Source organism: Bos javanicus, chromosome 14 (assembly GCF_032452875.1).
Source record: "Bos javanicus breed banteng chromosome 14, ARS-OSU_banteng_1.0, whole genome shotgun sequence".
NCBI classification, from domain to species: Eukaryota; Metazoa; Chordata; class Mammalia; order Artiodactyla; family Bovidae; genus Bos; species Bos javanicus.
In genome coordinates this window covers 69251595-69274450 of record NC_083881.1, presented here as the reverse complement: position 1 = coordinate 69274450, position 22856 = coordinate 69251595, and the positions used below count along the sequence as shown (strand labels likewise).

At 51.7% G+C, this 22856-nt stretch overlaps 2 long non-coding RNA genes across 2 annotated transcripts; one reads left to right on the top strand and one right to left on the bottom strand.

Moving 5' to 3' along the window:
* Positions 1-216: 216 nt before the first annotated feature.
* On the bottom strand, positions 217-21457 carry LOC133260701 (uncharacterized). Its single transcript, XR_009740933.1, has 2 exons — positions 20283-21457; positions 217-6801 (listed from the first exon to the last, which is right to left on the bottom strand). It is a non-coding gene; the product is annotated as an uncharacterized LOC133260701 (long non-coding RNA).
* Positions 10738-22856, top strand: LOC133260702 (uncharacterized). The gene is made up of 2 exons (XR_009740934.1): positions 10738-14662; positions 22545-22856. It is a non-coding gene; the product is annotated as an uncharacterized LOC133260702 (long non-coding RNA).

The window sequence follows — 22856 nt, the reverse complement described above, 5'->3', positions numbered from 1 at the left end:
GTATGTGCTGGATTTCAACTTTCTGAGCTTTGCTTTTTCCTCGGTGAATAAATGATCACCCAACTCACACAGAATTGTGAAAATCAAACAAGGTATGTAGGAACTCTTTTTTTTTTCTGTTGTCCTCCACAATTCTCTTTTGTCCTGGTTTTTCCATGCCTATGTGAGCTGGGTGTTAAAAATAAATCCCACCTACTGAATACCTACTACAGAAAATAGTAATAGCTAGAATTTATTTATTTTTAAGTTAATTTTTGTTGTAGTATAGTTGCTTTACAATATTGTGTTAGTTTCTGCTGTACAGCAAAGTGAATCAGCTACGGATACACATGTATCCCCTCTTGTTTTGGATTTCCTTCCCATGTAGGTCACCACAGAGCATTCTAGAGTTTATTGAGTGCTTACCATGAATTCCAGACACTGTCCATACATCTGCTGCTGCTAAGTCGCTTCAGTCATGTCCGACTCTGTGCGACCCCATGGACTGCAGCCTACCAGGCTTCTCCGTCCCTGGGATTCTCCAGGCAAGAACACTGGAGTGGGTTGCCATTTCCTTCTCCAATGCATGAAAGTGAAAAGTGAAAGTGAAGTCGCTCAGGCGTGTCCAACCCTCAGCGACCCAATGGACTGCAGCCCTCCAGGCTCCTCCATCCATGGGATTTTCCAGGCAAGAGTACTGGAATGGGGTGCCATTGCCTTCAGCATAGTGCTGAACACACCATTTCCTCCATTTTGAAGGGAACTCAGGCCTATCACGGTGCCTGGCACATAGAAGACATTCCTACATGTTTGGATCAATGAAGCAAATTGTTCAAGTCACAGCTCTAGCAAGGGGCAAAGGGACACTCCAGGCCAGGACTCTCAGCCCAGTGCTGCTTCTTCTATGTCACCATCTCTATCTTCAGTCACTCAAGTGAGGCTGATTCTCCAAGGAGGCTGGAGTGGGCGTGGGAGGAGCGTGTGGATTTACGGATGGGGAAGTGTTAGATCTTCCTGCATCCAGAGTTCTTGCATTGCCAGGTATGTTCAAATAAATAATGCCCCCCTCCTCCAATATATGTAGGTCTTCATCCTCACAACTTGTGAATGTCACCTTCCTTATATTCACCTTTGAATGTCACTTCCCAGGTGGCACCAGTGGTAAAGAATCCACCTGTCAATGCAGGAGATGCAGGTTCCATCCCTGTGTTGGGAAGATCCCCTGGAGAAGGAAATGGCAACCTACTCCAGTATTCTTGCCAGGAAAGTCCCATAGGCAGAGGAGCCTGGTGGGCTACAGTCCATGGGGTCGCAAAGAGTTGAACATGACAGCACACACAGACACACACTGTCATAATCCAGATGCGATTAAGTTAAATTTAGCCCAGATGTGGTTAAGGATCTCAAGGCAGGAAGATTATCTTGGATTATCCAGGTGGGCTCCAAACACAATCACATGTGTCCTTTGAAGAGGGAGGCAGAGGGAGATTTGACACACAGAGAAGAGGAGGCGATGTGATTGCGGAGGTGAGAGATTGGATTGGTGCAGCCACAAGCCCGTGATTGCCACTGGAAGCTGGAAGAGGCAAGGAATGGATTCTTTCCTTCCTCAGAGTCCCTGGAGGGAGAGCCACTCTCCCCATTCCTTGATTTCAGCCCAAGGATACTGAGTTCAGAATTCTGGTTTCCAGAACCACGAGAGAATAAATTTCCATTGTTTGAAGAGACCCAGTTTATGGCGACTTAATACGGCAGCCACAGGAAACTGATACACCTGCTTTGGGGGATGGCTCAGAAACACCTCCGGGTCTTCAGTCCTCTGACCTCTGCCGTCTGGGGGACCAAGAAGGGGTTCCTGTGGCCCCTGTGCCTGAAGCAGAAACAGAGGAGGCCGAGCTGCACCTGTGTTGGTCGGAAAGTTATTTTGATGTGGACCGTTTTTAATATATTTATTGAATTTGTTACAATATGGCTTCTGTATTATATTTTGGTGTTTTGGCTGTGAGGCATGTGGGATCTTAGTTCCCCGACCAAGCGTTGAACCCGTACCCCCTACACTGGAAGGCAAAGTCTTAACCACTGGACTGCCAGGGCAGTTCCTGAAAGAGGTTCCAGGAATCAGACATTGAAAGGCATACGTCCAGAAATCCTCACTGGGCACCTGCTATGTGGCAGACCAGCTGGGACCACAGATCTAACATGACTTGGAATTGGGTCTGGGTTGCCCTGAGACCAGGCTGCAGGCTGAGCTGCTGGGGTGCAGGAAACCCCAGGCCCATCCTACTGACCTTGCTCCGGGGTCAGGTGTGGGGGCAGGAAGGGCCTGGAACCTGAAATCTGAATCTGAAAGCAGATGTCAGGAGTTTTCCTCCCAAGGAGGGTGTTTGGCTCAGGTTTCTTGGGAAGTGGAGACAACGGAGGTGGAGGAACGTGGCCTGGAGTCTTGCCGGACCTGGAAGGAAGTGTACACGGTCAAGCGTGGAGGTGCCAAGCCCCAGGAGGCCTGGTGGGCTCGCAGCCGAGGTGTGGGGCATGGGCGCTGGACAACCACAGGCAGGGGCTGCCGGCGTGGAGCGCACCCGCCGCCTCTCCAGGGACAGACGGGGCACCCTGGAGCTGTGGTCTGTGGTCACTTCTGTGCCTGCTCTGTCCGCGGGGCGGGAGGGCTGTCCCTGGAGACGGAGGGGCCTCTGGGCCTCTCCACCACTGCCGGGCCTTGACCCTGGGCCTGCGAGTTTCTGGACCTTGGCTGTCACACGACACTCCAAGCTGGGGCGGGGAATGTGCGTGACCTCTCCTCAGAGGCTGTCCGCGGGCCACGCCGGACACCGGGCTCCCCCTGCCCGGCGCACAGAGTTGGACGAGAGGGCGGCCGTGATGGGGTCCTCGGCTTTCTGGGGAGAAACAGACCTCGGGGAAGAGGGGGGTTCAGTTCAGTTCAGTTGCTCAGTCATGTCCGACTCTTTGCGACCCCATGAATCGCAGCACGCCAGGCCTCCCTGTCCATCACCAACTCCAGGAGTTCACTCAGACTCACGTCCATCGAGTCAGTGATGCCATCCAGCCATCTCATCCTCTGTCGTCCTTTTCTCCTCCTGCCCCCAATCCCTCCCAGCATCAGAGTCTTTTCCAATGAGTCAACTCTTCACATGAGGTGGCCAAAGTACTGGAGTTTCAGCTTTAGCATCATTCCTTCCAAAGAACACCCAGGGCTGATCTCCTTCCGAATGGACTGGTTGGATCTCCTTGCAATCCAAGGGACTCTCAAGAGTCTTCTCCAACACCACAGTTCAAAAGCATCAATTCTTTGGCACTCAGCTTTCTTCACAGTCCAACTCTCACATCCATACATGACCACTGGAAAAACCATAGCCTTGACTGGATGGACCTTTGTTGGCAAAATAATGTCTCTGCTTTTCAATATGCTATCTAGGTTGGTCATAACTTTTCTTGGTGGGTCTTAGCAAATCAGGAAGAGACAACGGGGAGGAGGTTAGCCAGGAAGCGGGGCTGGAGTACTGGTCAGCGCCCAGCAACTGGAACCTTCCAGCACGTTCCTGAAAGAGTGAGCCCTCTCGGGGAGAAGTCTCCTTCTGTTCAGCTGCTGAGGGAAGCGCTCCGAGAGTGAGCCACGGCGTGGCTCTAGGCCCTCTTTTCTCCTGTCTCAGCCTCTTTTGTGATGCCCGTCTCCTCTCCCCTCTCCTCCTGTCCTTTCTTGTCCCCGTGCGCGGCTCCTTGACCCTTCCTCTCTCTCTCTCTGTCGCCTGCTGTGTCCGCATCGATGCCACCTGTCCGCTCCCCCCCGCACACTGGGTCTGGCTTTATTTGGGTCACCTTAGCTAAGAGGCTCAGCCAGGACTTCACAGGAAGCACCTGTGCTCTGACACGGCCCGAGCATATATATATATTTTTTCTGTTTTCTCATTTTGTACTTCCTCATTCACCCTTTCCTTTCTACAGATTCGCTCACAGTGTCATCTGAGACTTTCTGGTCCTCTCAGATATCTCCATCTATTTTTATCAGCAAATACCCAAACTTCTTCCTGGGGCCTCCCCACCCCCATGCAGCCTGCAGAGAAGGCTCAGCTCCCTGGGGCCCCTGGGTGGGTCAGGAGGCTGCTGGTGGGTAAGCAGCGGGCAGAGAGGTCTGGTTCCTCACCCGGACTCCCAAGAGGCCCCTCAGACAGGAGGGAGTGACCATCTCCCCTCAGCTCGTAGCCCCCGAGGCTGCTCCCTCCTGAGGCCCAGGAACCCTTCTGGAGGCAGCAGGAGTCCCCACGTGGAGGCTGCAGAGTTGCCTGTTAGCACATGATTTAGAGTTGGGCGGCCAGAGGGGCAGTTGGGGTCCTGCTTCTATGCCTAGTGACCCCTGGCAGGTTACGTAATCCCCTCAGTGCTTTTAGTCTGGAAATCAGGCTTTCTGTGTTGCTCTGCCTGCTGCACAAAGGGTCCTGTGCTGTGAGCTCCCTCTGAGGGTGACGGCCAGAGGCAAGGCGATGGTGATGACAGCACCCGCCATGGCCGGTGTGGCAGGCCCTGTCCTGGGTGCCTTCGTGTGTGAGCTCACTCAGTCCTGCAGCAACCTGGGAAGGAGGTGCTGTTACCGTCTCTGTTTCACAGGTGAGGAAAAATGGAGGCGCAGAGAGGTTAGGCTACCTGTCCAAGGTTGCACAGCTGGTAAGTGGCTGATTTGGGATTCACATTCAGCAGTCTGGCCCCCCAGACCTCATACCCTCACGACTGTTTTCCTGATGGCCTGGAAACCCTCTCCCCTTCCTACACTGCCATGGTCCGGGAGGACAGTGTTGGTGCCTCTCTCACTCGGTACCACATCCGGTGCCCGGCGGGAGGGGCCCGGTTTGCAGAAGTGGTTGTCCAGGTCTGTGGCACACGGGGCCAGGCCCACCTCAGTCTCCAGAGGGCGGCGCGGTCACTGGACGGAAGGGAGGGGCTGCTCCAGGGCTGCGGTGACCATCTGTGTTTTTGCAGTGCGGTCTCTTCAGGCTTTGTTACCACAATACGTTTATTTTTGGAGAATTACTATTCCCAGCTTGGCACCGCAGACCTCTTATTTGTCAGCCGAGTTCTTTCTGGTTTCTTCTGAAGTGTGTTGTGTGCCAACTCCACCGCTGCTATCTTTGCTTCTTTTCTAAAATCAGCACCCGAGTGGGCAGCCCTGTGTATTCACTCGCTTCTTCAACAAACACAGCTTCCGTGTAAGGACACTGTGCTGATTGCTCTGGGGACATCAAAGATGAAGTCGGTGTGGCCTTTGCCCTCCAGAATCTTCCAGTCTACAAGTGACAAATAACATGCATGGAGGTGGCCGTGATGGCACATGGATGATGCTGCATGCGTGTTCCCACCAAAGTCATGGCAGGACTTCAGAGGGCTCTCAGGGAGGCCTTTCTAGAGGAGATGGTGGATAAATCAGCTACAGCGCAGAGATCCCGAAACAGTAGTCTGTCTCAGGTCCATCTTCAGATACAATTTCGTTTCCCTGTCCCATAGCAGTGCAGATGCAGGTGGTACTAGGCTGGTGGGATGGCTCAACCTTGCAGGGTCATTCAGGGACCCATTTCATTTCTTTGCTCCGCCGTCATCTACTGTCTTTAGCTGCAGGGTTGACGCTTGGTCATGGCCGCATCGATTTCCCTCCTCGTGGCAAGGGCAGAGAGACGGTGGAGGAAGGCAGAGATGCTTTGAGACACAGATCCAGAGTGGCTCACCTATCCTGTTGGCCAGAACTTGGCCATTGGCCTCATCTACTTACAAAGGAGGCTGGGAAATGTAGTTTATAGCCAAGTGGCCAAGTGGCCAAGTGTCCAGCCTAAAGTTCAATGTGGAAGAAAGGGATAACAGGGGGATTGTTATCTCTATTTCAATGACTTGGGCCTGGGCATATGGACAGGGTATTGTTGGGACGGAATAGACGGGGAGGGCATTCCAGGTGGAGAAAACGGCAGAGGTGTGGGAAGTGCACGGTGGATCTGGAGAAAGGAGAGCTGTGGCCTCCCTGGGTGTAGGATTTATGTAGAGGAGGCTGTGCCCCGTGTTTGCAGAGAGATGGAGCAGGCTTCATCTCTTTAATAGGCTGCTCAGCCTTCACGTAGACTGTGATCCTTGTCACCTGCTATCCAAAAACAAATCTTCTCTAATCAACCACACAGGATGTGCGCATCATCGGCCTTACTCAGGAAATTTAATCTTGAACCGATAGTGATCTAGATTTTATCACAAGCTTGGCTCCCCTGGGGTATGCTGCTTTCAACAGTGGTTCTTGTGTCAAATGCTGGCCACCACTTGATACAAGTTCTGTAGAGGACTCTGTTAGCCCCGTCGCCTAGCAAAAGGCCTTCACTGTGTTGGAGCTTGTGTTAAACCCTTGGAAGAAATGGCCACATGAAGAACACTTTGGTATATTTCAATAAAACATTAAGGCTGTTGCTTATTATTTTGTTCATTGAATAATATGGTATTTTACTTTATATAAGAATCAAACAATTACATGTCAATTATATATCAGTAAAGCTGAGGAAGAAGCTTTAAAAATTTCGGATGCATTTATAGAGATGCTATGTGTGTATCACAGACCCTGTTTAGGATTTTTCATTAAGCTCTCACATTGATTTTTGGATTCAGAATACACATTTTGTAATAGTTATGTTACTGCCTTAGCTCGTACCTTGTTTATCTTTTTGTCTTTTCCAAAACGACCATGTTGTCTTTCAGAATTTTCACAATTTCTGTTGGATTTTTGTGTGATTTACTAAACAAAGGAATTTTCTCATGCATAGGAATTTCCTTCTGCAATATGGAGTGCTAAAAACAAACAAACAAACAAAAAAACATGAATAAAAAAAGAGTCAACCAGATACACCTCTTATTATCAAGCTGCTCTGTCCTTGCCAATCAACAAATGCTGATTGAGGCACTGTTGGCAGGCACTGTGGAAGGTGCTGGAAGAACAGAGAGAAAAGACGCCGACCCAGACTTCACGGAGCTCACAGTCTGGGCAGGGCGTTGGGCGTGGAGTGTGGGGTGGGTAGGAAAGTAACAGGCGTTTATGATGTAGGTGCACGAGAGACATAGGGCGAGATGCTATGGGGGCCGGAAGGGGGAGACTGAAGGAAGCTTTCTGAAGGACCTGCGTCCTGAAGGTTGAGAAAGGGTTAATTATGTGAGGAAGGAATAGAAGAATTTCCTGTTCCCAGGAAAGCGAGCAGGATGTGCAAAGGCACAGAGAAATGAGAGGGGCTGGGCCCATGTGGTTGGGGAACTCCAGCAGCTGCACAGGGCTCTGGTTTAGGGGCCGTGGGAACGCGGCTGGAGGGTAGTTGGTCGCACGGTGGACCTCGTGGCCACCCTGGGGAGGGTGGTCTTTGGCCTAAAAGACCTGTGCAGCCCCGGCACGTGATTAGATGTGCATTTAAAACATATCAGCCTTGGCACTTCCCTGGCAGTCCAGTGGTTCGGACTCCGCTTCCACAGCAGGGGGCATGCATGGCTTTGATTCGTGGTGGGGAGCTAAGATTCCACATGCTTTGCATCACAGCCAAAAAAAAAAAAAAAATCAGCCTTGTGAACATACACTGCACAGGGAAGGGACCAAAACGGGAAGCAGTTTCATGGTTTCAGCTGAGAAATGATGTGACTTTATGTGAGGACACGGTGGACACAGAGGTGGAGAGAGATTCGAGGCACGTGAAGGGGAAGGACCCGTGACACTTGCTGGCTGACTCGGGGATAAAGGAGAGACGCCTGTTAGGTGTTGAGTTGGCTGGCTACTCACGCAGGTTGAGGACCCAGGACGAGGAGCAGGTGAGGTATGGGGCAGGCAGAGTCTGACCATGGAAACACTGAGATACGAGTCAGTGGGCCAGATGTGCGGGAGGAGGCGAGATTTAGGCATCACCAACGTTCAGGCACTGGTTAAAAACAGGAGTGTGTACAAACCTGGTGACCTGCAATGGTGCAGCTGTGTGCTGTCAGCTACTTTCACTCAGTTTAAAAAATAATAAAAACGTTGACGGAAGCCCTCCTGCAGGCCTGGGACCTTCACACTTACTCATTCAGCCCATCTGGCCTGTGAAGGAGGAGATGACACCTGGTCTGACTGGAGAAAGGAGTTAAGTGGCTCAGCTGGTAAAGAATCCACCTGCCATGTGGGAGACCTGGGTTTGATCCCTGGGTTGGGACAGATGCCCTGGAAGGGAATGGCGACCCACTCCAGTATTCTGGCCTGGAGAATCCCATGGACTGTAGAGTCCACTGGGTCGCAAAGAGTCAGACACGACTGAGCGACTTTCTTTCGTTCATTCAGGTATCGTTATCAGCCTGGTTTTACAGTGAGGTTCAGGGGAGTGAAATGAGGTCAGCCTGCAAGCAGGGCGGTAGAGGGGGATTTGGAGCAGGTCTTCGGTGGCCTGATCTTCACCGCAACTGCCTTTCATGATGTGGGTGACCTTTGAGCCGGAGATGCTTAGATGGGGTGGAGCATGATGGTCATGGGGGTGGCATGAGTCAGGGGCATGAGGGCAACCTGCCCCCGGCCTCGACCCACACTCATATACTGGGTTCTGCATCTGGTACACCTGGGGGAGACCCGGCTTCGTGATCTCCTGCGGACATCTGGAGTGGGCCTGGCACGCAGTCTACCATCCTTGTTGGAGCGACAGGCTCCCTGCCCCTCTCGGTCCTCTGCATCCCCTACTGGATGGGCACATGAGTCCCTAGGGAGAGGAGAGGCTCAGCAGCATCAGGTTTTGAAAGGTGTGAGCAAGGACGTGGGAGGTGGGGCACAAAGGCAGGAGGTGGTACTTCCTTACCGACATTGATTTAGTACAAGTCTGGGGGAGTGGGCTGAAGGCATGCTCCTTCCTGCTTCCAAATAGGTCCAGGTCCCAACCACCAGTAAAGGGGTCCCAACCACTGGGTTTTGGCAAATGGAATTGTTAAGAAGCTTGAGATAAGGTCATCTTGGATTCGGGATGGGTTCAGTTCAGTTCAGTTGGTCAGTCATGTCTGACCCTTTGCGACCCCATGAACTGCAGCACGCCAGGCCTTGCTGTCCATCACCAACTCCCAGAGTTTGCTCAAACTCATGTCCATCGAGTCGGTGATGCCATCCAAGCATCTTGACTTCTGTCATCCCCTTCTCCTCCTGCCTTCAATCTTTCCTTGCATCAGGGTCTTTTCCAATGAGTCGGTTCTTCGCATCAGGTGGCCAAAGTATTGGAGTTTCAGCTTCAGCACCAGTCCTTCCAATGAATATTCAGGACTGAATTCCTTTAGGATGGACTGGTTGGATCTCCTTGCAGTCCTTGGGGTGGGTACTCAATGCCATGACTTGTGTTCTTATCAAAGAAAAGAGAGGGCAGTCTGACGACCTGGAATAAGGCAGTGAGAGGCTGGGAGCAGAGATTGAGTGATGCTGCCACGAGCCATGGGACACCTGGGCTCCCAGCAGCCGGAAGAGGCAGGAAGGATTCTCCCAAGAGCCTTTGGAGAGAGCACAGTCCTACCAACGTCTTGATTTTGACCCAATCAGTGAGACTGATTTCAGAGTTCTGGCCTCCAGAAGGCTGAGAGAATAAATTTCTGTAGTTGTAAGCCACCGAGGTTGTGCTGGTTGGTTGTGGGAGTCCTAGGAAGCTAACGCAGCTGGTGAACAGGGCCAGCTGGGCCCCAGGCAGACATTACTAATCATTCTCAGTGTTCTTTCCCAGGGAGACTGATACTGCCTCCAGGGTGACCTCAGGGCCCTCCAGGTAGCTGCTGCCCTCTGGCTGGGGCTTGACAAGCTAAATGAAACCCACTGGCATCATGGATCCTGAGCCTACACTGGGCACAACGCTGGCAGTTCAGGAAAGTGGCCCAGAGTTTTGGCTTATGTGTGAGGGCGGGGGGATGTGGGCATTTCACTTGTGGAGCACTTACAGCTCTTGTCAGTCTCTGAACATCCGGGAGATGGTGATGGACAGGGAAACCTGGCGTGCTGCAGTCCACGGGGTTGCAAAGAGTCAGACATGACTGAGCGACTGAACTGACTGAACATCTGTCTGCTCAAGCCCACCTGGACTCTGCTTGCCAGCTGGGTCTCCTCCAGCTTCCTGGCGGCCTCTCTGCAGACAGCAGCCCACAGCAGCCAGGAGCTGTGGCTTCACCCCCGCAGGGTGATTAATTCAGCCACAAAGCATTAAGCAGTGAAAACCACCACGTGAGCCAACGTGATAAGGAAAATGCATGAGTGCCTAACTTTAAAGGCTGCGCATTCCTAAGGGGGCCTCCTTAACTCTTCCTGGAGTCATGGAAAAAGACCGCACTGAGGAGGTGTGACCTGGGAACCCGACCTGGGAGCTTGAAGGAGTGGAGATTATCCAGGTGTGGAGGGAGAGAGAAGTCATTCAGGCTGCAGCCGCCCACCCTCCCCTCCACAGGGCATTTCTTAGCCTTCTGCCAAGGCTGACTGCTCACCCGGGGCCCTGTTTTCTACTTTCCTTCCTTCCTTCTTCCCTTCCCCCATCTTTTTTCTTTTTTCATCCTCTCCCTCCAATTACTTGTATCAGAATCATTGCGTATACTCATAGACTCCCGGGCTGCACCCCAGTCCAGAGTTAAAGCCTCTGAGGATGCAGGACCTAGGTATCTGCATGTTTAACACCTTCCCCAGGGCTTCCCTGGTGGCTCAGATGGTAAAGTGTCTGCCCGCAACGTGGGAGACCTGGGTTTGATCCCTGGATCAGGAAGATCCCCTGGCAAAGGAAATGGCAACTCACTCCAGTATTCTTGCCTGGAAAATTCCATGGACAGAGGAGCCTTGTTGGCCACAGTCCATGGAGTCGCAAAGAGTCGGACTCGACTTCACTTTCACTTTCACCAGGTGATTCTGAAGCACCATCATCTGGGAATGATTGACCTAAAGGAGCTCCCGACACAGCCCACCAAGGCTGGCCTGATGCAGAGCAGGTGTGTGTGCTTCAGGGCGGAGCCTCGTTCTCAACCTGAAAAACTGGTTTCCCCAAGGAGGCTGCTTGGCTCAGAACCATCCTGCGCTGTGGGCGGGTTCGGGCAAGCTGAGCCTAGGGGTGCGGCATCTGGGGATGGTCTTGGATTTGGTGAGAATGGCTTCACTACTCATTAGCAGCCCGACGGGCTTAAGCAAACTGTTTTCTCATCTGTAAAGTGGGGCAACAATAGAACCAATTTTGGTGGGTTGTTGAAAGGGTCACATGAGGGCACAATACACACAGGACCGTTCCAAAAGCAGAGATTTTGTTTGTTTTTGTTATGTTTTGTTTTTAAATAATGGTGATAAAACAAACATATCGTACCCAAAAGGGAGAAAGTCTGATTGAAATCATTATTACAAAGCCCAGTTGAAGCTCAGCTTTTTTCATCGAAGTGGTAAGAATAGGTCAAGTACGCTTGAAGGTCAGCAGTGATTCTCAGTAGATTAAGCATCAGAGCCACTGTGTTCAAAACATCAGTCCACCCTGGTTCCACCAGCTGCCACATCACCCCCACCCCCATTACAGTGAATCTCTAGGAGCTATCTGCATTAAAAAAAAAAAAGGGCGGGGGGGAAACCTGCCTTCCTATGATAAGAATGGCCTGGAGGTCCTTGTAGAAACATCTTCCCTAACTTCTGGAGATTCTGCTTTAGGGGGTTGCGGGTGGGTTCTGGAACTTGCATTTTTAAACAGGTGTTTCTTTGTTTTTTAATTGAAGTATATTTGGTTTCAGTTCAGTTCAGTCACTCAGTCGTGTCCGACTCTTTGCGACCCCATGAACTGCAGCACGCCGGGCCTCCCTGTCCATCACCAACTCCCAGAGTCCACCCAAACCCATGTCCAGGGTCCCTGGGAAAGAGGCCGTTCACTCCTCACAGGCATCACGGCCATGGGTCTGGGCAGCTGTTGCTGGCAGCATGGCTAAGTCCCTCCAGATAGGGTTAATAGACGGAAGAGGGGTATGAGTTTCAGGACAGTGGCCATGGCTACCAGTTTCCACATAATCTGTCAGGCCCTGTCTGATGCTTGACCTCTGCTAGCTGCCCCTCCTCACAGCTGGAAGCCACAAAACCCATCCCACCTGAGTCCTCTGCCACAGCTCACCCTGGGCAGGGTTGGGGTGGGGAAGGCTCGAGGCAACATCAGCTCAAGCGTGTGTGTCAACAGCAAGAACAACAGCAAGCATTCCTGGCTGCAAATCCAGCCAAGCCTGTGCTAAATCCCTGAAACTGACTTCCGGACTTTGTCCTGGGTCTGCAAAGTGACTGGGTTAACAGACTGCACGAGTGCCCAGCTCCTGCGCGAAGTCTTCACCTGGAACGCAGCTCTGACTGGGTTAACAGGTGACTGCATGAGTGCCCAGCTCCTGCACGAAGTCTTCACCCAAAACGCAGCTCCCCCTCTCAGGTGCGGCCCTGCCTTTCACTCAGGCACAAGTCTCTCTTCAGGCTTTGACCCCGTGGCTGCCCCTTTATAATTAACAGTTCCAAGTTCTATCCCGCTCCCAGGGTCTCCCTCACGTTAGTTTTGCGCTGGCCTTCTTCACACAAAAAAACTGAAGCCACCTTGATAAACTGCCTGAAGTCACACAGCCTTATGGCTGAACCAGAGGCCAACCACACGGTTCTAACTCTGGCTGCACACTGCGAGTGTGAAGAACTCTGCCTTCTTCAGAGGCCTGGCAGGCTTTGTTTTTTGTTGTTTAATCAGGCTGCCTCCTACCAAACGGCCCTCTTCAAGACCCACACACTTGCCCAGCGTTTACATTTGCAACCCTGTTTGAGGGTCAGCCCTTCATAATAGCAGCATAGAGTCCTCTGAAGTTAATACAGAAGCTGGGCTAGAAACACAGAGTAAGAGCACTGGCCTAAAGCAGTGGAGGAAAGAAAGTGGGAAACAGGGGCCCCACCCTAGTTCAGTTCAGTCATGTCTGACTCTTTGTGACCCCATGGACTGCTGCACGCCAGGCCTCCCTGTCCATCACCAACTCCCAGAGTTTGCTCAAACTCATGTCCATTGAGTCAATGATGCCATCCAACTATCTCATCCTCTGTCGTCCCCTTCTCCTCCTGCCTTCAATCTTTCCCTGCATCAGGGTCTTTTCCAATGAGTCGGTTCTTCACATGAGATGGCCAAAGTATTGGAGTTTCAGCTTCAGCATCAGTCCTTCCAATGAATATTCAGGACTGATCTCCTTTAGGATGGACTGGTTGGATCTCCTTGCAGTCCAAGGGACTCTCAAGGGTCTTCTCCAACACCACCCTCAGGACCTCTCAGCTGAGGGCTGTGCCCCCCTCCCTCCCATGGTGCTAGGCAACCCACCCCCCACACTGAGCCCTCTGCCCTCCCCACCCTGGCCTGGCTTCCTGCCCATCTCTCTACCAGCAGGAGGGCTGCAGGAAGGAAGCCCAGTCTCCCCCAACAAGTTCAGCAGGAGATGGGCTAAATGCTCCTGAAAAAATGGGAGCCTGGCTAGGCCCCTGGCTCCCACTGTTGACCTCTGCCGTCAGTACAGGCTGTCTTGAGATTCAGCCCACAAGCTCTGACCTGAGGCCTCCCAGTTCCTCACTGTGGGCTCCTTCTCAGACCTCTCAGCTTTGCCTTTTAGAAACCCTGTTCCATCCCACAAGGGTTGTAGCTCTTGTCTCACTTCAGCTGAGGAAGGACACAACTGCGCCCCCCTGAGGGAGGCTGTTTGCTCTCACACCTACAAGTCTCTAACTTGGCTTTGGCGTACCTCACTCTAGAAAAGAGCGCCTCTGGCCTTCTAAGGACATACTAGCCAACCATGCCTTGTTTCCGGCCCTCACTTCTAAGCTCTGTAAAGCTACGCTTGCCAGAATCCCCGGGGAGGAGGGCTCCTCTGCTGTGAGGCACTGCACTCTTCCTGCCCCGGACTGTTTCCCCTTGAACAGAGGACCTCACACTCATTACCAAATTGCTTTGTTACTGACGTTCAAAGGTGTCTTGGAGATGCCGGTTCTCCAGCCTTCCTCCCAGGCCCCTCTGCTCTCTCAGGGGCCATGTTCCCCACCGAGCTCCTTCACACTCAGGGGTTCACTGCACTGCTCCCTGCATTCCAGCAGGGCTGGGATGAAAGAAGTTTGAAGAAAGCTAAGTTCACCCAGTTCTCAGGCATGTTTGGGCCCATCCAGGAGTCCAGTAGACAGACTCGCCAGGTCTATTTATAAGGGAACCAGGGGGGGTCTCCTGCAAAGAATCCAGAAATTGTTTCATTCCCACATCACAATCGACCAACAGATCTACCTCAACACACAGTCGTGAGCATTCTTGTGGGCACTGGGGGAGGGGGGAGCGGTCAGAGGGAACCAAACTAAACAGATAAAATTTTGGTCTCTGTGGAAATACACATAAACAAGATCAACAAGTAAGCTATGATGTGAGAAACACTGAGGAGAAAAATTAAGCAGGTGTGGAGGAAAATGTGTGTGTGTGTGTGTGTGTGTGTGTGTGTGTATAGGTGCTGACATCTGAGATGGTGTAATCACTGAGACTGCGAGCAAAGACTGAAGAGGGGGTGGGTGGCCACGTGCAGGGAGAATATTCCAGGCTGAGGGAACAGCAAGTGCAAGGCGCCTGAGAGGACAGCAGATCCTTTGCCTGAGGACTGGAGGAGCAGCGGGAATAAGGACAAGCAGCCCAGAGTCAAGGTCAGAGCATCACCGGGGTTTGTGGGGGGTGGTGGTTATGTTAAGGCTGAGACCACAGGGCTTTGGGAGGACTTGGGTTTTCCTCTGAGGTGGGAAGACGAGGTTTCAGCAGAGCACTGCCTGGTGGATGGTTTACTCAGGCTACTGTGTTAAGACTGGGCTGAAGGGTAGAAACAGGAGGATCAGTTGGGAGGCTGTGGCAATAACCCAGGCAAGAGATAGTGGTGGCTGGGTCTGAGCTGGGGACACTGGAGGTGATGAGAAGTGGTTAGAATCTTCCTGGGAGTTGAGGCTCGTGCCATCAGAATGATAACGCTTGGGCCCACAGGCTGGATGATCCAGTCTCTGGGTACTGATCCTTGTCTACTTGGATCGTGTCTTCAGATTGCCCAGTCTGGGTGGACTAGAGGTTTTGCTTTCCCCTGAAACAAACTGATATTCTCCGAGTCAGTCACTATGGAAAGAGGCTAATATGGGGTAGGATTGGAGGCAGGTTTGGACTGGGGCTCGGGTCCATGGGGCTTGCCTCTGCAGGTGTGGAGGTGCTCAGGACATTCCTGGTGATGGTGGGGTGGTGATGGTGGTGGTGGTGGTGATGGGGCTGAGTTAGCCCTGCTGTAGTCGGGGCCTGGCCTGCCGTGGGTCTTGTTGGTTTCCATCTTTACTGCTTGTGGAACATGCACTCTTCCAATGCAGACGTCGATGCCGTGGCCAGTGGGCCTTGGCCCAGGTGGGTCAGAGCTGGAGCCACGACTCTTGGGTGGGCATCGGGACCCAGGCATGGCTCTGAGTCTGGGTGGTCGCTGATGGGCAGGAACGAGGAGGGGAGAGCCGTGGAAACCCCGGGGCCGCAGAGGTCTGGTTCAAGAAGTGAGTTCATATGAGTGAGCAAGCTCAAGCGTTCCTGGGCTGTGTCTGAGAGGAGCTGGGGTTCCCCAGGAGGCGGGGAGACGCAGGCCAAGCAGGCCGTCCTGGTGACTCACTGTCACGCTCCTTTTCACTCCAGACTCCTGTTGCCTGGGAAGCGTGCCTTCTAGTCAGCTGACTCCTGTGTCTCCCCAGGCCAGCCTGCTCTCCGGTGCCCACAGCTCTGGGCACCCTGGCTTCTGGCATCCGAGCTCTCAGACCCGGCGTGTCCTCTCTTGCTGCCCTGTCTCCCTCCCACTCTCAGTCTCCGGGGCAATGACCCCCTACCCCCCAGCCAGCCGCCCTGCCAGAGCTTGCAGGGCAGCCCAGTTCCCGCCACACCCAATTAATCATCGACTCCGAGTGTCACCTCCTAAACACCACTCAACCCCTGTGCCTTTCTTTCCGCCCTCGCAGCAGTCCTGGCCACAGTTCTGGGGGGGGCCCTGACAGGTCACTCTCCGGGTCATGTCCTCCTCACCCCAGGGTCCCCAGAGGGCCTCTGGAGTCGGGTGTCCGTCCTGCTCTCCCTGGGTCTGTGGCTGCCCCTCACCCTGGGGACTGCAGGGCACACGAGGCCTGGCCACCTGTCCAGCCTCTGTGAGCACTGCGGGGGTGGGGAGGGTGGAGTCTGTGCCCAGCATCGTCTTCTCCTTGGGCTATGCCCAGCGTAGGAGGAATTTCTGCCTCCCTATAACCCTTGTAGCTCAATAGGTGAAGAACCCACCTGCAGTGCAGGACACCCGGGTTCGATTCCTGGGTTGAGAAGATCCCGAGGAGGGCATGGCGACCCACTCCAGTACTCTTGCCTGGAGAATCCCATGGACGGAGGAGCCTGGTGGCTATAGTCCATGGGGTTGCAAAGAGTCGGACATGACTGAGCGATTACACTTTCACTTTTAAGGGAACTGTAAGGAAAGAAGAAGCAGTCCTCATCCCTCCCACTGCCACCCTGCCGACCCTGTTCTCCTGGGGCTGGAAGGGGCTCTTTGTGACCCAGGAGGAGGAATCTGGCACCCTCAGCTGGGTGTCTCCCTGTTTGTCCTGCAGAAACATGCATTCAGTGCGTTTGCCAGTGTTTATTGACTAGGTTCAGAGAAGGTAATGGCACCCCACTCCAGTATTCTTGCCTGGAAAATCCCAGGGACGGGGGAGCCTGGTGGGCTGCTGTCTATGGGGTCACACAGAGACGGACACGACTGAAGTGACTTAGCAGCAACAGCAGCAGCAGCATTGACTAGGCTGGGCTTCACTGTGGGAAGGGGGAAACCTGTGGTTTTAGGTAGTAAGAATCCAGTTTAGGGGGGAATCCTTAGAAGGCCCACTCCCTCTAGAGTACTATTTACTATTCCCCTAAGTGAAGTGAAAGTCCATAAGTTGTGTCCGACTCTTTGCGACCCCACAGACTATAGCCCCCCAGACTCCTCTGTCCATGGGGATTCTCCAGGCAGGAATACTGGAGTGGGTTGCCGTTCCCTTCTCCAAGGGATCTTCCCAGCCCAGGGATCGAACCCAGATCTCCTGCACTGCAGGCAGATTCTTGACCATCTGAAACACCAGGGATGCCTGTTATTCTCCTAAAACCCTAGCCAAACCAGAGTCTTTCACACCTCCGTGCTTCAGCTTCTGCTCTTCCCTCCCTGAAATGGCTCATCCTTCTTGTGGCAAATTCCTCTCTTGTTCCCAGGCTCCCTCAGGCTCTGCACCAGCCATGGGGTCTCTGCAACCCGCTCCTGCCCTCCAGTGCTCCTTCCCCAGTTTCCCCCCTGCCCCCACGGGTGCCTTCTTCTAGTCTCTCAAGTCCCTAATTCTACTGCAGTGTTTGTGCCTAATCCACTCCCTTGCTTCCTTTTCATTTTTGTATCCCTTGCTCCTAGCACAGAGTCTGGTCTACAGTATTTTGCTTGGTAAAATCTGCTGAAGGTAATTCAGTTCAACATAGTGTATTCCATGTATATGATGTTCTAGGCCCTATAAGGCAAGCATTGGGATACAAGATGAAGTTGGGGACCCTTTAAAGGTGTGCAGTCTATTGGAAAAGTGCACACTCTTGCCATTAAGTCATTATCAAGTGATATGGTAAGTCTCACATTAAATCTATGAAGAATGCAGCTCCTGGGTAGAGAAGTACTGGATCTGGAGTAAAAATTGGATTTAAATCTGCCAACAGAAAATGGTTGCTTGCCATCTGCCTCTACAAAGATGAAGTCACTAGCCACTGTATTCTCTGACTTTTAACACAGCCACCCCACTCCAGTACTCTTGCCTGGAAAATCCCATGGACGGAGGAGCCTGGTGGGCTGCAGTCCATGGGGTCACTAAGAGTCAGACATGACTGAGTGACTTCACTTTCACTTTTCACTTTCATGCATTGGAGAAGGAAATGGCAACCCACTCCAGTGTTCTTGCCTGGAGAATCCCAGCGATGGGGGAGCCTGGTGGGCTGCCGTTTATGGGGTCTCACGGAGTCGGACACGACTGAAGCGACTTAGCAGCAGCAGCAAGAAGAGTTTAGGGTGGAGATTAGGAATGAGACGCTCTCTGCTTTGGGAAATACTGGCAGAGCAGGTTTTCAGGTAGATATTTTCAGAAGGTTTTATGAACCCTAAAACTTGCATCTTCTCATATCTAGAGAAGCACTAAAATTCTTAGAGACATCTGCTCCTCGTGACAGCAAGTTTCTGCCAAGATGAGTGCCTGATTGCATGTATAGTCCCTTCACCAAAATCGCATCTATACTGACCCACCACTGCCTCTTTGGAGCAGTTCCTCTGCATATCTGAGACGCCATCTCTCAGGCTGTAGTCCTCATTTTGCCCCAAATAAAATTTAACTCACAAATCTCACACGGTGCATAATTTTTTTCAGTCAACAAATTCTAGCCCCCTAATCCACTAGCCTCTGTTTTCATAGTTGTAAAATGGGAATAATAGTACCTGTCTCCATAGGTGAAGGATAAAATGAGATGATACAAGTCAAAGCATCCTGCATAGTTCTGAGTTTCCCCAGGTGGCTCAGAATCTGCCTGCTAATGTAGGAGACACAGGAGATGCAGGTTTGACCCCTGGGTTGGGAAGATCCCCCGGTGTAGGAAATGGCAAACCACTCCTGTATTCTAGCCTGGAAATTTCTATGGACAGAGGAACCTGATGGGCTGCAGTCCATGGGGTTGCAGAGAGTCAGACGCAACTGAACATGTGTGCACACACACAGAGTTACTGGGCACATGATACACATCCAGTCAACATTTGTAGAATTGTTCCTGCTTCTAGAAGCTTTAATTTTGTCTGGGGCTGTTGTGCAGACATTGCAGAGGGGTGACACTGGGACTAGATTCAGAGAAGTGAAGAGTGAAAGCCGCTCAGTTGCATCTGACTCTTTGCGACCTCATGGACTTTACAGTCCGTGGAATTCTCCAGGCCAGAATACTGGAGTGGGTAGCCATTCCCTTCTCCAGGGGATCTTCCCAACCCAGGGATCGAACCCAGGTCTCCTGCACTGCAGGTGGATTCTTTACCAGCTGAGCTATCAAGAGGGAGGCTGTAAAATGCATTTCTGGACAGAGGTCTTGGAGCTTGGGGTTGTGACCTGGGGTTGCCATGGCAAGGCAGCTTCTTGAGGAGCTGCAGGAACCAGGAGATCTGTGGGCATGTGTCCCCCGCCCGCCCCAGAGCTGCTAAGCTGGGCCCAGGCCCAAAGGGCTCTGTTTTGTCCTAGGCAGTGGGAGCTTGCTGCAGAAGGACAGGCCCAGACAGGCCCTGGGTGCTGGGGCTTGCACCCTGCTGTTTCCTGGGAGCAGCTCACAGCCCTGCCAGCCCCTCCTTGTCCTCCTCTCTGCAGCGAGGCCTAGGGACTCTCAGCCCAGGTTTCTAGAGTGACTGTCAGCTGGGAGTCAAGATGCTTCTTTCCTGGGGCTTTGGTTTAAGTGCAGCCCCTGAAGCAGAGAATTCCTGCTTCAAGTGGCAGATCTAGAGGTCGAGCAGCCTCCAGAAAAATCCTAGTCCTTGGAGTCCATCCTAAAAGAAATCAGTCCTGAATATTCATTGGAAGGACTGATGCTGAAGCTGAAACTCCAATACTTTGGCCACCTGATGCGAAGAACTGACTCACTGGAAAATACCCTGGTGCTGGGAAAGATTGAGGGCAGGAGAAGGGGGCGACAGAAGATGAGATGTTTGGATGGCACCACTGACTCGATGGACATGACTTTGAATGAACTCCGGGAGTTGGTGATGGACAGGGAGGCCTGGCGTGCTGCAGTCCATGGGGTTGCAAAGAGTCGGACATGACTGAGCAAGTGAACTGAACTGAACTGAGTTTATAATCTTGGGCCTGTGGTCTGACCTCTTTAAGCCTAGCTCCTTCCTCCTTGAAATGAGGATAACAATTCCAAGCCCCAGGGCTGCCATCAGGATTGAGTAAGGGAAGTTGTGCTTTCTTATTTTGTGCGTTGAAGACTTTTGTACTTGGCATTAATTATGCCAGATGCTGTGGGGAAGGTTACAGAAAGGACCTGGAGACTCACTCGGATCCAATCAATCACAGGGTCCTAGAGAATCCACTGCTTCTCAAACTTTCCTGTTCGAGTCACCCAGGGATCTATAAAAGGCAGATTTTGATCCAGTGGGCCTGGGGTGGCAGCTGCGAACCTGCCTTTCTAACAAGCTCTTGGGTGATCCCACACCATCCTCCAGGGCCAGGACAAGGCACATACCTTCCCCTCCGCAGGGCCCTGGCCGCTCTCCTGATGTTCCTGGCACCTCCAGCCTTTACCAGCTCCTTGCAGTCTGCTCACTCTGGTCGGATGAATCTTCCTGAAATAGAAGAGAAAATTTCTGATGTACAGCCAAGAACCATCCCAGGAGCTGCTGCTTTCGTGGGAGAGGGGAGGGAGGGCATAGTCGGCTCAAGAAAGGATGGCTTTTAAGTCAGCAAAATGTCCTAGAGGCTGCTTGGCATGTGGGTGGTAAGTCACCCAGGGCTTATTTCATAGAGGACTGTGAGGGGGATGAGGCTTGGCAAGAAAGGAGGCTGCTCCAGAACACCACCTCCCTTGGGTGGGGGATGCTTGCTGTCAGGCTCCTCCCTGGACTCAGTTTCTCTGTTGCAAAGTGGTAGGTGCCTGGAAGCCCTGGCTGATGGCAGTGAGAAGCGCCTGCTTGGAAAGGAGACCAGATGAGGGGCCCAGAGCCATTGCCTCTGCACCATCTCTGTGCAGCTCCAGTGTCTGTGGGGAGGAGGAGGAGGAGGGCAAAGCCGTGGCTACACAGACATACAGATAGATCAAGTCCTGCTTCGAAGAGCTGGCAGCTGTCTCCACAGTGTGCCTGGGAGATGCTCTAGAGGAAAAGGGAAAATGGGCAGAATCACTGAGGCCTGGTGAGGGGCCCCTGGCATTGAGGGGGGCGGATGCCAGTGGGTCCTCTGAAGAGCCAAAACGGACTCCGAGTTAGATCTGTTTTTTTTTTTTTTTCCCCTTACTTTAAGGTTTGCTTTTCTTAGCCCTTGTTGTTATAATTGTGCGTAATGGCCTGCCTCAGGGAACCTACCCCCCGGCCTGAATGTTAAACTAAAGAGCCTTTGTTCAGCTCTCAGGGAGACAATTTGAGCCTGCCCACCTGGGAATGGTTGCTGAAAAGAAGAAATTAATATTAATACGACCCCTCCCTGATGCTGGCCAAGCCACCTGATGCTGGCCAAGCCAGGCAAAATTAATGGTCTTTTTTTTTTTTTTTTAAACTTTACTTCCTTACCTCCTTCCTCTCTCTGTTCTGGCATCCAGACCCCAAAAGATGGTTTGTTTTGGGGATACTAATCTGCCATCTTCTCAGTCTTCTGTCTTTCCAAATAAAGTCACTATTCCCTGCCTCAGGCCTTGTCCCCCCTGGCCTGTCGTGTGGCAAGCAGAGCCATCTTGGGCTCAGTAACAACTCAGGTGGGAGGACTTCCTGGGTTTTCTGATAGTCATAGCATCAGCCAACAAGTAGCTCTGCGCTGGTTTCACATGGTTCTAATGTCAAGAAAAATAAAGTTGAGATTACTAAATTGTGCTAAACTGGAGAAATGGTGCGCTGGCAGGATCTGGAGCTATGGGGTTTTGGCCACCAGGGGTTGCGTTAGGGGAGCCCTAAAGTCAGATACTAAGAGCAGATGGGGAGGAGTGTCATTTTCAAGCTGATGAATGAGAAAATGCAAACATTAATTTCTGCACATAAACCACCTTCAAGAAGACATTGGGCCCCCTGTGAGCTTTATCCACATTTGCATAAAGTATTGCATAAAAGAGATGATTGACGTGAGCCTTGCTGGTCTGTTAGCTAAACACAGATGTGTGTTTGCAGCTGTGGTTACCCTTGTTGGACTGTCAGGAGGAAACTGTATATTGTGCATTAACAAGCAACTGATTAAATAGAGGAAGCTGGCTGTCCGTTCGTGGTGGCTCTGATTCCACTTTGAGAGCATAGACCTGAGAGAAGAAAATGTTTTAAAACTTGAGAGGGCCCGAAATTTAAAAAAAAAAAAACCAAAAAACAACTCTCATAATATTCTTCTTTCATTTGTTTATTAATCTACTTTCAGAAAGTGAGGCAACTTATAATTAAAAACACCTATGTAAACTGGGCAGCTTTAAATATGTCAGAAACAGCAGCAACTAGAGAGGAAGTAAAGAGAAAGTTCTGCCCAGAACCTAAGGCAAATAGCATTAGGCACTAAATGTAGATCTGATGCTCTCTTGTCTTGCTTTCTTCACTTTCCTATATAAGAGACTCTGAAGAAGTTGCATTTCCCATGACTCTCATCAAATGAGTTATGAAACTGTTACAGTGAAGAGCCGATGTTGACTCCATGTTGGACCTGTTTATTTGACTTTAAACTTTACTTTTCATTGCTTTTGTTGTTATAATCATACATAGTGGCCTGTCTCAGAGAACCCTGCCTCTCTGCCTGACTGTTAAACTAATGTGCTTTTGTTCAGCTCACAGGGAGATAATCTGACCCTGCCCACCCGTGAATGGTGACAAGAAAGAAGAAACTAACACATCCCTCCCTGGAGGCTGGTCATTCCAGGAGATGTTTTGCAAGACTGATTGCCCTTTTTACTTTACTTCATCACCATCTCTCCCTCTCTATTCTGCCTTTTTTACTTAACTTCCTCATCATTTCTCTTTCTGGTTCTATAAAAGAACCTGGCATCCAAACCCGAAGAAGATGGTTATTTTGAGACATTAGTCTGCCATCTTCTCGGTCAGCTGGCTTTCTGAATAAAGTCATATTCCTTGCCTCAGCA